This window comes from Sminthopsis crassicaudata, chromosome 4 (genome assembly GCF_048593235.1).
Source record: "Sminthopsis crassicaudata isolate SCR6 chromosome 4, ASM4859323v1, whole genome shotgun sequence".
Classification (NCBI taxonomy): domain Eukaryota; kingdom Metazoa; phylum Chordata; class Mammalia; order Dasyuromorphia; family Dasyuridae; genus Sminthopsis; species Sminthopsis crassicaudata.
The window spans coordinates 70,973,676-70,985,706 of NC_133620.1; the positions used below are offsets into that span (position 1 = coordinate 70,973,676).

Consider the following 12,031-nt stretch of genomic DNA (forward strand, 5'->3'; position numbering starts at 1 on the left):
ACACAAAATGAACTTGTTTTCATGATGGACTTTTTTCTATTATGAATACTGCAAAATAAAATGGACAAGTATCCCTTGAAATTTCACAGTTGCCATTAAACATAGGAAAAAATTAACTCTGCCACCTCCTTTGTTTGCCTCCTGGAGAAGGATCTATGAGTCATCTTCTTATTTCTTTCCAACTTCCTTTTGTTTTCAACACTAATTTATAATAAGAATGTCAATCTGACATCTAGTTCAATCCAGTCCGACAAGTGTTTAATAAATGTAACATCAACTGTTTTATTAAGCACTATACTAGGAGCAGGGAATGCAAGACAAAATAGAAACTAGGTCCTATCCATAAGGAACTCCTTTCATCCAGAGAAAAACTACATGTATTCACAATTTATTTCCTCTAGTAGTATGTACATTTGCATTTAGACTACTGGCCACTAAATGTGTCTGGATATTGGAATAGTTTTGTGTCTAGTCTAAGATCTCTTATTAATCTGTCTTTTTCTTTTCAACGCTCTTCCATATCCCTACAGAAGTATAGAGGTAATGTACAAACTTAAATCTCCAACTGTCTATTAGACATCTTAAAGTGGATGTCCTATAGACATCTTCAATTTAGTGTCCAAACTGAACTGATTATCTTTTCCCAAAACTCTTGCCTCTACCCAACTTTCCAACTATTGTTGAGAATCCCAAAATTTCCCTGTTGACCCAGGCTCATAATCTGTGTCCTCCTTGATTCTTCATTCTCTTTCACCCCCTTCCCCATATCTAATTTGTTGCCAAAACCTATAGATTTCACTTTCATAACATATCATATTTGCCTCTTTCTTCCTTCTGCCTCTGCCACCACCCTTACTCACCCCTCCAGAACCATTGTTTTCTCTTTATTCTCTGTATCAAAAATTTCTCCTTGTCCAGGGGGTGATGCCCTACATCTTTGACTCAGCTGTCAAAGTGACCATGTTATCCCCACATTCAATAAACCTCAGGTGCTCCAGGATCAGTTTATAAGCCCTTTACTTGAAGTTCAAAGTCCTTCCTATGGAAGCCTTCTCCCATCCTTCCAATATTTTTATACCTTCACACACCTTATACCATCACACACATATGTAATCTTTGATCCAATGACACTAGCCTCTAAGCTGTTCCATGAACATTTTCTGAATGGACATTTTTATTGGCTGTCTCCTATTCTTGGTAGATTATGCCTCCTCATTTCCTCAGATTCCTTCAAATCCCCACTTTCTGTAATCCCCCTAGAGTCTTCACACTACTGATTATTTCCTGCTTGTCCTCTATATAACTTGACTGTCCATATTTGAATGTATGTTTCTCCCTCATTGGATTGTGAGCTCCTTGATAGCAAAGACTGTCTCTTGCCTTTGTTGCATGTTTATTATTTGGTCTTCCTTTGTTACCCTGAATGAGGTTTTCTTGGAAAAGACACTAAAATAGTTTTCTATTTCCTTCTCCAGTGGTTAAGGAAAATAGGAGTTGAAAGCAGCTTACCTAACACTACAGTTAATGAGTGTCTGAGGTCAGATTTGAACTCATGTATTCTTGACTCCAGGTCCAGTGCTCTACCTATTGAGCTATCTCCCTATATGGCACATAGCTAAGAGCTTAATAAATGCATGTTGGTTGACAACTTATTGAGAAACGTTTTTTTATTTTTCCTTGTTTAAGGGTTGAAATGAATTTATCATCGAATGGTCCTCTTTTTAGCTAGATTGATCTACCTAGAGGAGCTTTAGTTAACCATTGAAACCATACTTCCCCTTTTTGAGCATCATATTATCTGCTAGAGTTAAAAATCTGTTAATATAGTCTTTAAGAATTTGAAGTAGAAGTTCTAATCTCATTTGATTTTTTTCAGGCTGGAGAAGCTTATGAATACCTCAGAATAATCATTGTGAATGCATTAAATAGAATGCATAGTATTACAACGGAAGCCAATTATATTGAAATAGAGATATTTTTCCAATCAAGTTCATGGACCCCTTGAAATCTATACATGGGCCTTTGGGAGGGTAAAAGTTCTAATCTAAAAGCACTTCCATGTATATAATATTTTGTAAGGGGCTTTATCGGTATTATTTTTGTTCAGTCATTTCAGTCATATCTAACTCTTTGTGACCCCATTTGGGGTCTTCTTGGCAAATATACAAGAGTGGTTTGTCAGTTGCTTTCCCAGTTACCTTTACAAATGAGAAGCTGAAGTAGAGTTAAATGTCTTGTCAAGAGTCACAGAACCAATATATGTGAGATCAGATTTGACCACAGGAAGACAAATCCTCCTAACTCTAGTTCCAGAACTCTATCTATTCTGCCACATATTACATGATGATGATGATAATGATGATGATATCAATTGATATTTACATGAGCCTTTAAAATTTACAAAGCATTTTACATATATTTTTTCATTTGAATCTCACAATAACCCTGTGAGTCTCAGGTAATATAGGGATTGCAGGTATTATTATCCATGTTTTACAGATGAAGAAACTGAGGTTCAGAAATGTTAAGTGATTTGTCACATGGCTAATAAATGCTGGAAGCAAGATTTAAGCCTAGATCCTTTTGACAGAAAATCATAGAGTCAGCTCACCTCACTAAACTTGGAGTTAGGCCTGGATTCTACTCTTAAGTTCTGCCTCTTCCTAGCTTTGTGACCCTGGGAAAATTCTTTAGCAACCCTCTTCAGATGATTTCAAAAATCTCTATCTCTAGCCCTGATTTCCCTTCTGACCTTCAGGTCCACATTTCCAACTGCCTTCAGGACACTTACATGTGTTGATTCTAATAGCACCTTAACTCTTCTATCTCAGAAACTGGTCTCATTCATTGTACTTCTAAATGTGCTGCTTATTATGATTTCTCTCTGTCTTAGACACTCTCATTCATTTTCTCTCTCATATTTAGAACTCTAAAGAGTGCATTAAGTTTGGTACTGGCAGGAAGAGAAGAAGTTGATAATTTCATGTTTCTCCTATAGTTTTGTCAAGAAAATCTTCTTGACTGTGATTTGTGTGAAATTGATAGGGAGGCATGATGAGGATTAAAGGTATTTTCTCATTCTAACTTTAAAATGGAGACTATTTCAAAACTAACATGACAGCTGAAACAAGATAAATACTTCTAAAATGTAAATATATTGTTTGAGAATTCCTCTGATTAGTACATATAAATCAAAAAACTTAGATTATTCCTACATCTAGGAATTGAAAATTGATAAAATCTTCTTTCTTGGGGGAAAAAGGTTAGTTATCAGCACTATAATTCAGCAGAGAACCAGCAGATGGCATCATCAAGAAGAGATCATCTCAGAAATCAGCAGATGGCAGTGCAGCAGAGAAAATAGATCAAGAAAAGACCACCTTCTACCCCACTTCCTTGCCTTGAGTGTGGATGGTTCCTTGGGGATACAAGCATGAGGATGAAAGGTACACAGATATGGTGGTAAACAAACTGCTCTAGGAGCTGCTTGACCTATTCTACTCATATATACCTGGATAACATGTGCTCTCCCTATATGTACCTTCTTAAGCATTCACTTTCTCCACATGAATTTCCTGGTCATCAATATTCCCCCTTTGTGTTCCCTTTTCCACTGGTGCACTCAGTCAGTTTTACTAAATGCCTACTATGTGATAGCTATTATGCAAAGTGCTAGGGATTGCATCATAAGCATCTTGAGGGCAGGGACTGCTCTATATGCATCCTCATAGTATCTGACATATTGTATGTACTTAAAATACTTATTCAGTGATTGAAAATACAAAGGAAAGTCAGAAAAAATTCCTGCTCTCAAGGAGTTCACAGTTTAATGGAGGAGACAACATGCAAATAACTATGAATAAAAAATAAATGAGATGTAGGAGATAAATTGGAGATAATTTCAGAAGGAAGACTAGCATTAAGGGGGAATCTTTGAAATAATCTTTGAAAAAGTATGTTCCCAAGGGATGGGGATGGATTTCCCTTGTTGTTTGTTGTTGTTTCATTAAATGTCTTTTTATCTAAATTAATGTGTTTCGTGCTTTGTGTGGCATAAGAAACACCAAATGGGACTTATGGGATGTGATTTTGAGTGAATCACTTATGGGAGTGATTGAGAGATGCCAATCTAAAGTGCACCTTGATCTTAAACTCTAAGAAGCTTTCAATGGGTGCATAATTGAGGTCATAAGCTATCTGCCCCACTTTTTATATTCAAATAGTTACTGAATTATACTAACTTCACCTCTATCTATCTCTTTCTTCCTATTACTACCATCATCAACCTGCTCATTTTAGGACCTGAATTTAGACTTGTAGGGCAAAATAGTCTCTCCCCTCAAGGAACTCATGTTCTAGCTAAGAAATACATGTAAATATGAGTCAATGTCTCCTACTAAAAGGTCTTCTTGCATTCATTCTCTACCCACTGCAATCCATTTTCCATATACCTGCCATAATAATCTTTCTTATGTAGAGATATGATCATGTCATTTAACTGCTCAAGACCCTCATTGCCTTCTTTGCCTGTGGATAAAGTTTAAGTTCCTCTTACATTCAATGTCTTCTGCATTCTAGCACCATTCTCTTTCTAGACTCATATCTTGTTCCACACTCTCCACATTTCAGCCAACATGGATTCTTGACCTCTGGAATACACAATATACTTTCATACCTCTGTTCATACTATTCATTCTTCTTAGAATGCTGCTAAAAGCTTAGCCTAACATAAATATCATCTGATTCAATAAATTTTCCATGAAACCCTCCCTCTTTATTATAGAAGAGAAAGAAGAAATGAGGGAGGGAGGGAGGGAGGGAGGGAGGGAGGGAGGATGGAGGAAGAAAAATGAAAGGAAGAGAAAAAGAAAGAGAGGGAGATAGGAAGGAAGGAAGGAAGGAAGGAAGGAAGGAAGGAAGGAAGGAAGGAAGGAAGGAAGGAAGGAAGGAAGGAAGGAAGGAAGGAAGGAAGGAAGGAAGGAAGGAAGGAAGGAAGGAAGGAAGGAAGGAAGGAAGGAAGGAAGGAAGGAGGGAAGGAGGGAAGGAGGGAGGGAGGGAGGGAGGGAGGGAAGGGAAGGGAAGGGAAGGGAAGGGAAGGGAAGGGAAGGGAAGGGAAGGAAGGAAGGAAGGAAGGAAGGAAGGAAGGAAGGAAGGAAGGAAGGAAGGAAGGAAGGAAGGAAGGAAGGAAGGAAGGAAGGAAGGAAGGAAGGAAGAAGGGAAGGGAAGGGAAGGGAAGGAAGGAAGGAAGGAAGGAAGGAAGGAAGGAAGAAAGAAAGAAAGAAAAGAAAGTCACTTCATTTCCCTATACTTATCTTTTTCTGCATACAATTTGGATATGTATAAATATTCATTTCATTGGGTTCTTGAGAGGCTTAAATGAGATAATACATGTAGTGAATGTTTCTCAGGCCTCACTGTCCCAGAATGAGCCCATTAGAGTTCATACTTCCTTCAGTGGATACTCTTCTCTAACTTCACTGACTCAAGAAACCATTCTAGGCATGTCGTACCCCTCCCTGCATAGTTAACTACCAGTAACTAACTGTTCAGTTCTATTTAATATATGTTTTTACATATTTTTTTATAGTTGAATATTTACTTTGAAGATACTCCAAGATCAAAAGTACAAACATTTCTCCTCCTAAAGTCTGGAGACATATTCTTCTTTCTGCCACCTCAGCATATGAAGAGAAAGGGCTCAAACTTTATATGGTTTCTATATAGCATTGTCCCCACCAAATTCATGTCCCAGGCAACATCACTGCTGGATGAGTCCTTATCTCATCAACTGCTAGATTGGATCTTTGGGGTTATTCCTTAGATGGGGATGGGATATTGTCTTTACAATGTTCTCTCTTACTCTAATCTGACAGACTGGAAGAAATCAAATCAAAAAGAGAAGAAGCCAACAGTGCATTTTGAATGCCCCCTTCCCATTCTATTTCTGGTTATGCAGCTAATCAATAATCCCTTCTTCATGTTGTAGTAAGTGATTCAGAGACAGTTACAGAATGTCTACACATGCTCCAAAGTTCCTCCAAGGCATTTCTACTCTGTGTCAAAACACCTCCAGAAATCAACCTTCCAATTTCTCCCTCATGGAGGATTTGCATCGGAGGTATTTAGCTCATGCTCATAAGGACTGAGTTCATTGGCCAATTCTCTATTACATCTTCCATGCACTTTCAACTTCATGTGGGGTCAGGGTGAAAGGAAACCAAATTGCTTATTTAGTACATAAAATTCTTTGAAATTTTAAAATGTTATATAAATGTCAATTGTTATTATTAAGCTTGAAATTATTCAGAAAAGGGCAACCAATAAGATGAAGGGCCTTAAGTTCATGTCACATTAAAGAAAGAAGAGGAGAGAGGAATTTAAGCCTGGAGCAGAGAAGAAACTTTAGAGGGGGCATTATACATTTGCCAACTTTAATTATCTGAAGGACTCTTGTGTAAGAGAGGGATTAGACAGAGAGAATATGAAAAGCAATAAGTGGAAATTGTAGAGGGGAAGATTTGGGTTTGATGTAAATAAATGCTTTCTAATTATTAAGCTGTCTAAAAGTAGAATGGATTGCCTTGGAAGGTAATGAGTTCCTCTGTACTTAAGCTCAAGCAAAAGTTAGATGCTTGCTTGTCAGTTAGATTGTGGAGGAAATTTTTAATTTTTGAGACTAGATTTTCCAATTTTACCCAAGCTGGAAGTGCAATGACCATTAATAGGCTCCATTCTAAGCTGAGTATCATGGGGACTTGTGGTCCTGGGCAGATGTGACCCTGCTTAGCATGCTATGGTGAGCTTTCCCCTCCATCCCCCTTCCAAAAAGCTTACATAATTAGTGATCAACCTGGCATGGACACCCAATCATCTTTAACCCACTATTGCTTAGAATTTCCAAGCTTATCTTAAAGGATTGGACAGCTTCAGCCCCCCTAGTAACAAGGATTACAAGTATCTTCCACCAACCTGCCTGAACTCTTATTCATGTAAGGGATGAGGTTGTCTCTGATGTACTCTTCCAGCATAAAATTCAGTTATTACTTAGACTTCTATTTTATTACTTAAAATCAAAACTACACCAGATTTGGTTTTTTCTCTATTTCCTTTATATGCCTTAGCTCCCTCAGCTAACTTGAAGCTTTCTTTTACAAGAATACATGTAATGTTTCTTCAGCTCTTTCCCATTTTAGCTCCATTCCCAAATCCCTTTCTCACCAAGCACACAGCTTTAACAGGCTCAATAAACACCTGTTGATTAGTTGGTCTTAGGAAATCTCTGCATTGTACAGCTAGGTGCCAATTAAGGTGAATAATGAACACTAAGGATTAGTCACACTCCTGGAATTCTCATTACACATTTCCATTGGACTGGAATCCAATATTATATTTTTTATAATTACAATTTCCAATAGTACTAATTTGAATGTACTTCACAGAATTCAATATTCTCCCTAATCTCATCAATAATGTTATCTCTAGTGTAAGTAATCTCACTAATGTATTCTTAAATCAGTAAGAACTTGATAGAATGATAGTAGAAAAAGTATCAGAAAGAATCAAAAGTCTGGCAGCTATTCTCAGCCTACTATTGACTCACTGTATATAGTTAGCATTTATATAGCCTTTTAAGGTTTTTAATGTGATTTATAAAAGTTCTCATTTTATCCTCACACTTATTCAGGGAGGTAGGTGCTGTTGTTATCACCTTTTCAAAGATGAGGAAACTGAGGCAATTTAGCCACAGTCATATAGACAGCAAGTATCTCAGGCTAAATTTGAACTCAGATCTTCCTAACTCCACGTCCAATACTTTATCCACCAGGCCACCAATTGCCTCAGTAAGATATTGGGATAGACAACTTCCAAGGTCCCACTCAGCTTGAATGTTTCGTGGTGTAGGAAGAATAAAATGTTGATTTAATGGTGCACATATCCCAGTCCCACATCTGTGACACCAAAGTTTAGTTAGCAGGGAGGAGTGAGAACTCCTGGGTCATGAAGCTATCAGGGAGTGGATTTGACAGTACTGAGCTCCCCACTGAGCATTCCCAGCTGCTGGAGATTTGAGTGGATGATTTATTACATTAAGATTCTGGTTTACTTTCAGCAAATCTTGTTTAAGAAAATGCCATTGAGTTCTGAAATTCTTTGCCAATGTAAAGTTATTGCAGTTGTATATGACGCCTTTAAAAATGGACTGTTTCATTTGAAATTCATTGCTGATTTCTATGAGATGATGTCATTTGAAGGTAGCAGCTGGTTTTCCTATTGGAGCTTATAGGAATAATGATTTGATTCCCTAGAACTTAGCTCTGTACCTGACATTTAATAGGCACATAATCAATGCTCATCAACAGATTGAGTAGCCAAGGCAGACTGAATAGTCCGCTGGACTAGGAGGCAAGAAGACTTGAGCTGAAATTTTGCCTCACTCAATAAGTTGGGGAGAGAAAGAAGAGAGAACTGAAAATAAAATAAAAAATTTAACCTCAAAAATGAGTGTATGTGTATGCATATATATATATATATATATATATATATATATATATATATATATATATATATATATATATATATGTATCAATCCCATATTTGTGTCTAATAGTAGCCATATCTAGGGTGGTGGGGAAGAAAGAAAAAAAAGGAATTTTCATGATAACTTTATTATATATTATAAAGAAATATTAAGTTGTATATAATGTTTGCAATTTTTATTATACTATATTATGAGAATACTTATTTTATTCCATAAATTAAAAACTAAAAAAAATAAAAGAATCTAGAATTTTTCCTGAAATTGAAATCAACCTCACAGTCCTGTTTTGCTCTTGATAAAGAAAAAATACAAAATAAAAATTAAGAAACTTGACCTATCTACCAATAGTTAGCATTCCACCTATCTCAACAGTCCCTTTACCCTTTTCTTTAATCATCTTCTCCACTCTCAATAGCTCGAAGCACAGCAAAACAAAACTTCTTCTGTAATCATTATCTTTCTTCATCTACATGAGGTCATTCTGAGCCCCCAATTCTAATAAATTTTGGGATGAGAGGGGCTTAGGCAAATATTTTAATAGCTTAAATATATGTGTCTGTATGTTTATATACATACATTTATGTTTGTGTCTATATATAAATACACACACACACATATATATACATACACATATACATTTTGAAAGTTTTCACATTCTCCATTCAGTTGTTTTTGTTAATTTAATAAAGTTATCTTTATTAGTAATAAGAACTCACATGATATGTACCATATTTTCCAAAGTGTTTTCGTATGCATCATCTGATTTCTTTTTAATGTAGGAGGGAGAGGTGGTCATCTCCTGGCAATAAGTAATATTGTCCAAGGTCAAGGGCTTTAGTGGGGCCAAGAAAAGTACATATAGAGGCCAGGCACATCATTTATTATCAGAGAATCACAAAACTCAACTAGTCCAGTGCTCTACCCTAGGTACAAATCCTATATTCAATATCCCTACAAGTCATTATTCAGTCTCTGTTTGGGCATATCCAGTGACCTCTTCTGTAAATTCTCCACTATTGAGTAAATATAAATTATTGCTACTATCACTGTTATCTATCGATCAGTTAACCAATAAACATTTATTAAGTAGATATGTGCCAGGCCCAGAGGGTGAAAATAAAAATTTTAAGAGGCAAAAAACACCACCCTGCCCTCAAAGAGCTTACACTCTATTCAATAATTTCCAGAACAACCCTTTCCACTTTTAGAGAGCTGTCAGGAAAATTTGACAGTCTGAGCTGAGTTTTGCCTTCCTGAAACTCAGTTCTCCCACCAGAGCCAGGCTTAACATTCTCCCTCTGTCTCTCTCTGACTCTCATCTCCCTCCTCTGTTTCTCTGTTTGTTTCTCAATCTGTCTGTTTCTTCCTCCCCCATAAATCAATTCCCCCCCAAAATTAAACTCTGACAATGAAGCATTTTCATAAAAACCTGAATATTTATTACTCAAAGCATGAATGCCCTCATTTTTCTCTTTGGCTTTTCAGTACCTCAGGTTGCATTAGTCAACCCATCTAAAACTGGGGCAAGGGGAAATTGTGAGTGGAAAGAGTAAGAAAGCATCAATCTGCAAAGCTCACCTTCACCATGAAGTTTTTACCTGAATTTGGCCAAGTTGTCCTTCCTACTTGCCTAAAACACAGGCCCACTTCATCTGATACTCTCAAAATCTTCTTCCTTCCAGGTTCACCTCAGATGACTAGCATCTGCCTCCTGGTGCTATTCAGTCCTCTCTCCCTCCTCAAATATTCATATCATTCTCTTCCAAGACTTTCTGTTGTCTTCTTCACTTCCTACCCTGGATTAGACTTATCTATATGCATTTTTTGGTCCCCCCACTAAAGTGTAAGCTCCTTGAAGGAAGGACTGCTTTGTTTTTGTCCTGGTAATAATTTAAGAGGTTTATCACAGTGCCTGGAACATAGCAATAAACATTTATTTGTGCATGCTATAGCACTTCCAACATCAAACAAAGAGGAATTGAACAAAATCAAATTGCTCTATAGGCAGCAGCGTACCTAGAGAAATGATGAACTATTCAGAAAAATAGTGTTTTTTTTTTAAATCATCTTACAAAACACTTTGAATTTTGAAAAGTAAAGTAGGTGTCGAAAGCAACTTGAATCAAGTTTTGTAAGTATTCTGTTTAGGCCCATTTTGCCTTTGGAAGATGAAGGTATGATGGATTCCATGATCCGAAAACTTTGTTTTAATTCACACTTGTCAGAAGTGATGGAATGAGTCTTAGATAAGATAGGAAAAAGGTGTTTTAAGTGCCAGGTAATTCAAAAAGATAAAATGAATACAGGGATTTGAAAGGTCAGAGACTGGACTATGATTTTATTGATAGAGAAGTGTGGGAGGAGGAAATTCCTACTGCTGCTGCTGTAGGTTGGCAGAGTCAGTTGCCTGAAACTGAAAGGTTTTAAGTGATTTTTTTCCCAGAATTCCATAGCCAGTATCAGTAAATCACCCATAAACATTTGTTAAGAGCTTATTTTGGCCAAGCATTGTGCTAAATATTAGAATATAAAACTACCAAAAGGAATACAGTCCCTATCTTGCTTGCATTCAAATAAAGAATATATAAGGTACTCTGCCACTTAATTGCTCCTTCTTCTGTAATATTAAGAAAAATCTTCTGGGAGACTTTGTGCCTAAATTCTCAAACTCAGAAATTCTGAATCTCTTGAAAATTCGCAAATTGCATATTAAATCAATTTCAGGAATAGAACCTCTAACCTATGCTCAGAAAAAGGAAACATAAAGGTAAAAGGAATATAGAAACATAATTTCTCCTATTAGGCATCTTGCTATATATTTCTGGAAGTAACCATTTTTTGCTGCTGTGGTACTATAGGGAGAAGAAAGCCTCTCCTTTTCCCTTGCTGCACTATTGTAAGCAAAAGAAATAAAAAGCACAGGGAAAGAAAGAAAAAAGTAATAGCATTGCCAGTCATTCTTAAAGATTATGGAAAAACCATGCTATTCTAGATTGCAAATTTTATTACAAAACAGTGATCATCAAAACTATCTGCTATTGGCTGAGAAATAAAGTGGTACATCAGTGGAATAGATACACAATACGCAGAAGCAAAAGACCGTGACAATTTTGTGTTTGATATACCCAAAGTTACAAGCTTTGGGGGAAATAATTCACTACTTGACAAAAATTGCTGAAAAATGGAAAGCAGTTTGGCAGAAAGTAGGCATAAACCAATATCTCAGACCATATACTAAGACAAGGTTCAAAATAGATAAATGATTTAGATATAAAGGGTGACATCATAAGTTAATTAGGAAAGGTAGAAAAATATACCTGTTAGACCTATGGATAAGGGAAGAATTTATGACCAAATTAAAGGTAGAGGTAAAAAATTTAGGGAAATAAAACATAATTTTGATTAAATGAACTAGAAACTTTTGCACAAACAAAACTAATACAAACGAAAAGAAAATAGAAAACTAGAGGAAAATCTATAGCAAGTTTCTCT

The 12,031-nt window shown here is 36.4% G+C and overlaps 2 long non-coding RNA genes across 2 annotated transcripts in view; one reads left to right on the forward strand and one right to left on the reverse strand.

Annotated features, from left to right (window-relative positions):
* LOC141565463 (uncharacterized) overlaps nt 1–12,031 on the reverse strand; it is a 200,258-nt gene that overhangs the window by 94,043 nt on the left and 94,184 nt on the right. The gene's annotated exons all lie outside the window — the stretch shown is intronic.
* Nucleotides 1–12,031, forward strand: part of LOC141565464 (uncharacterized) — a 144,699-nt gene that overhangs the window by 49,282 nt on the left and 83,386 nt on the right. The window contains exon 2 of the long non-coding RNA XR_012489032.1: nt 3,263–3,446. This is a non-coding gene — a long non-coding RNA (uncharacterized LOC141565464). The remainder of the gene's footprint in view (nt 1–3,262; nt 3,447–12,031) is intronic.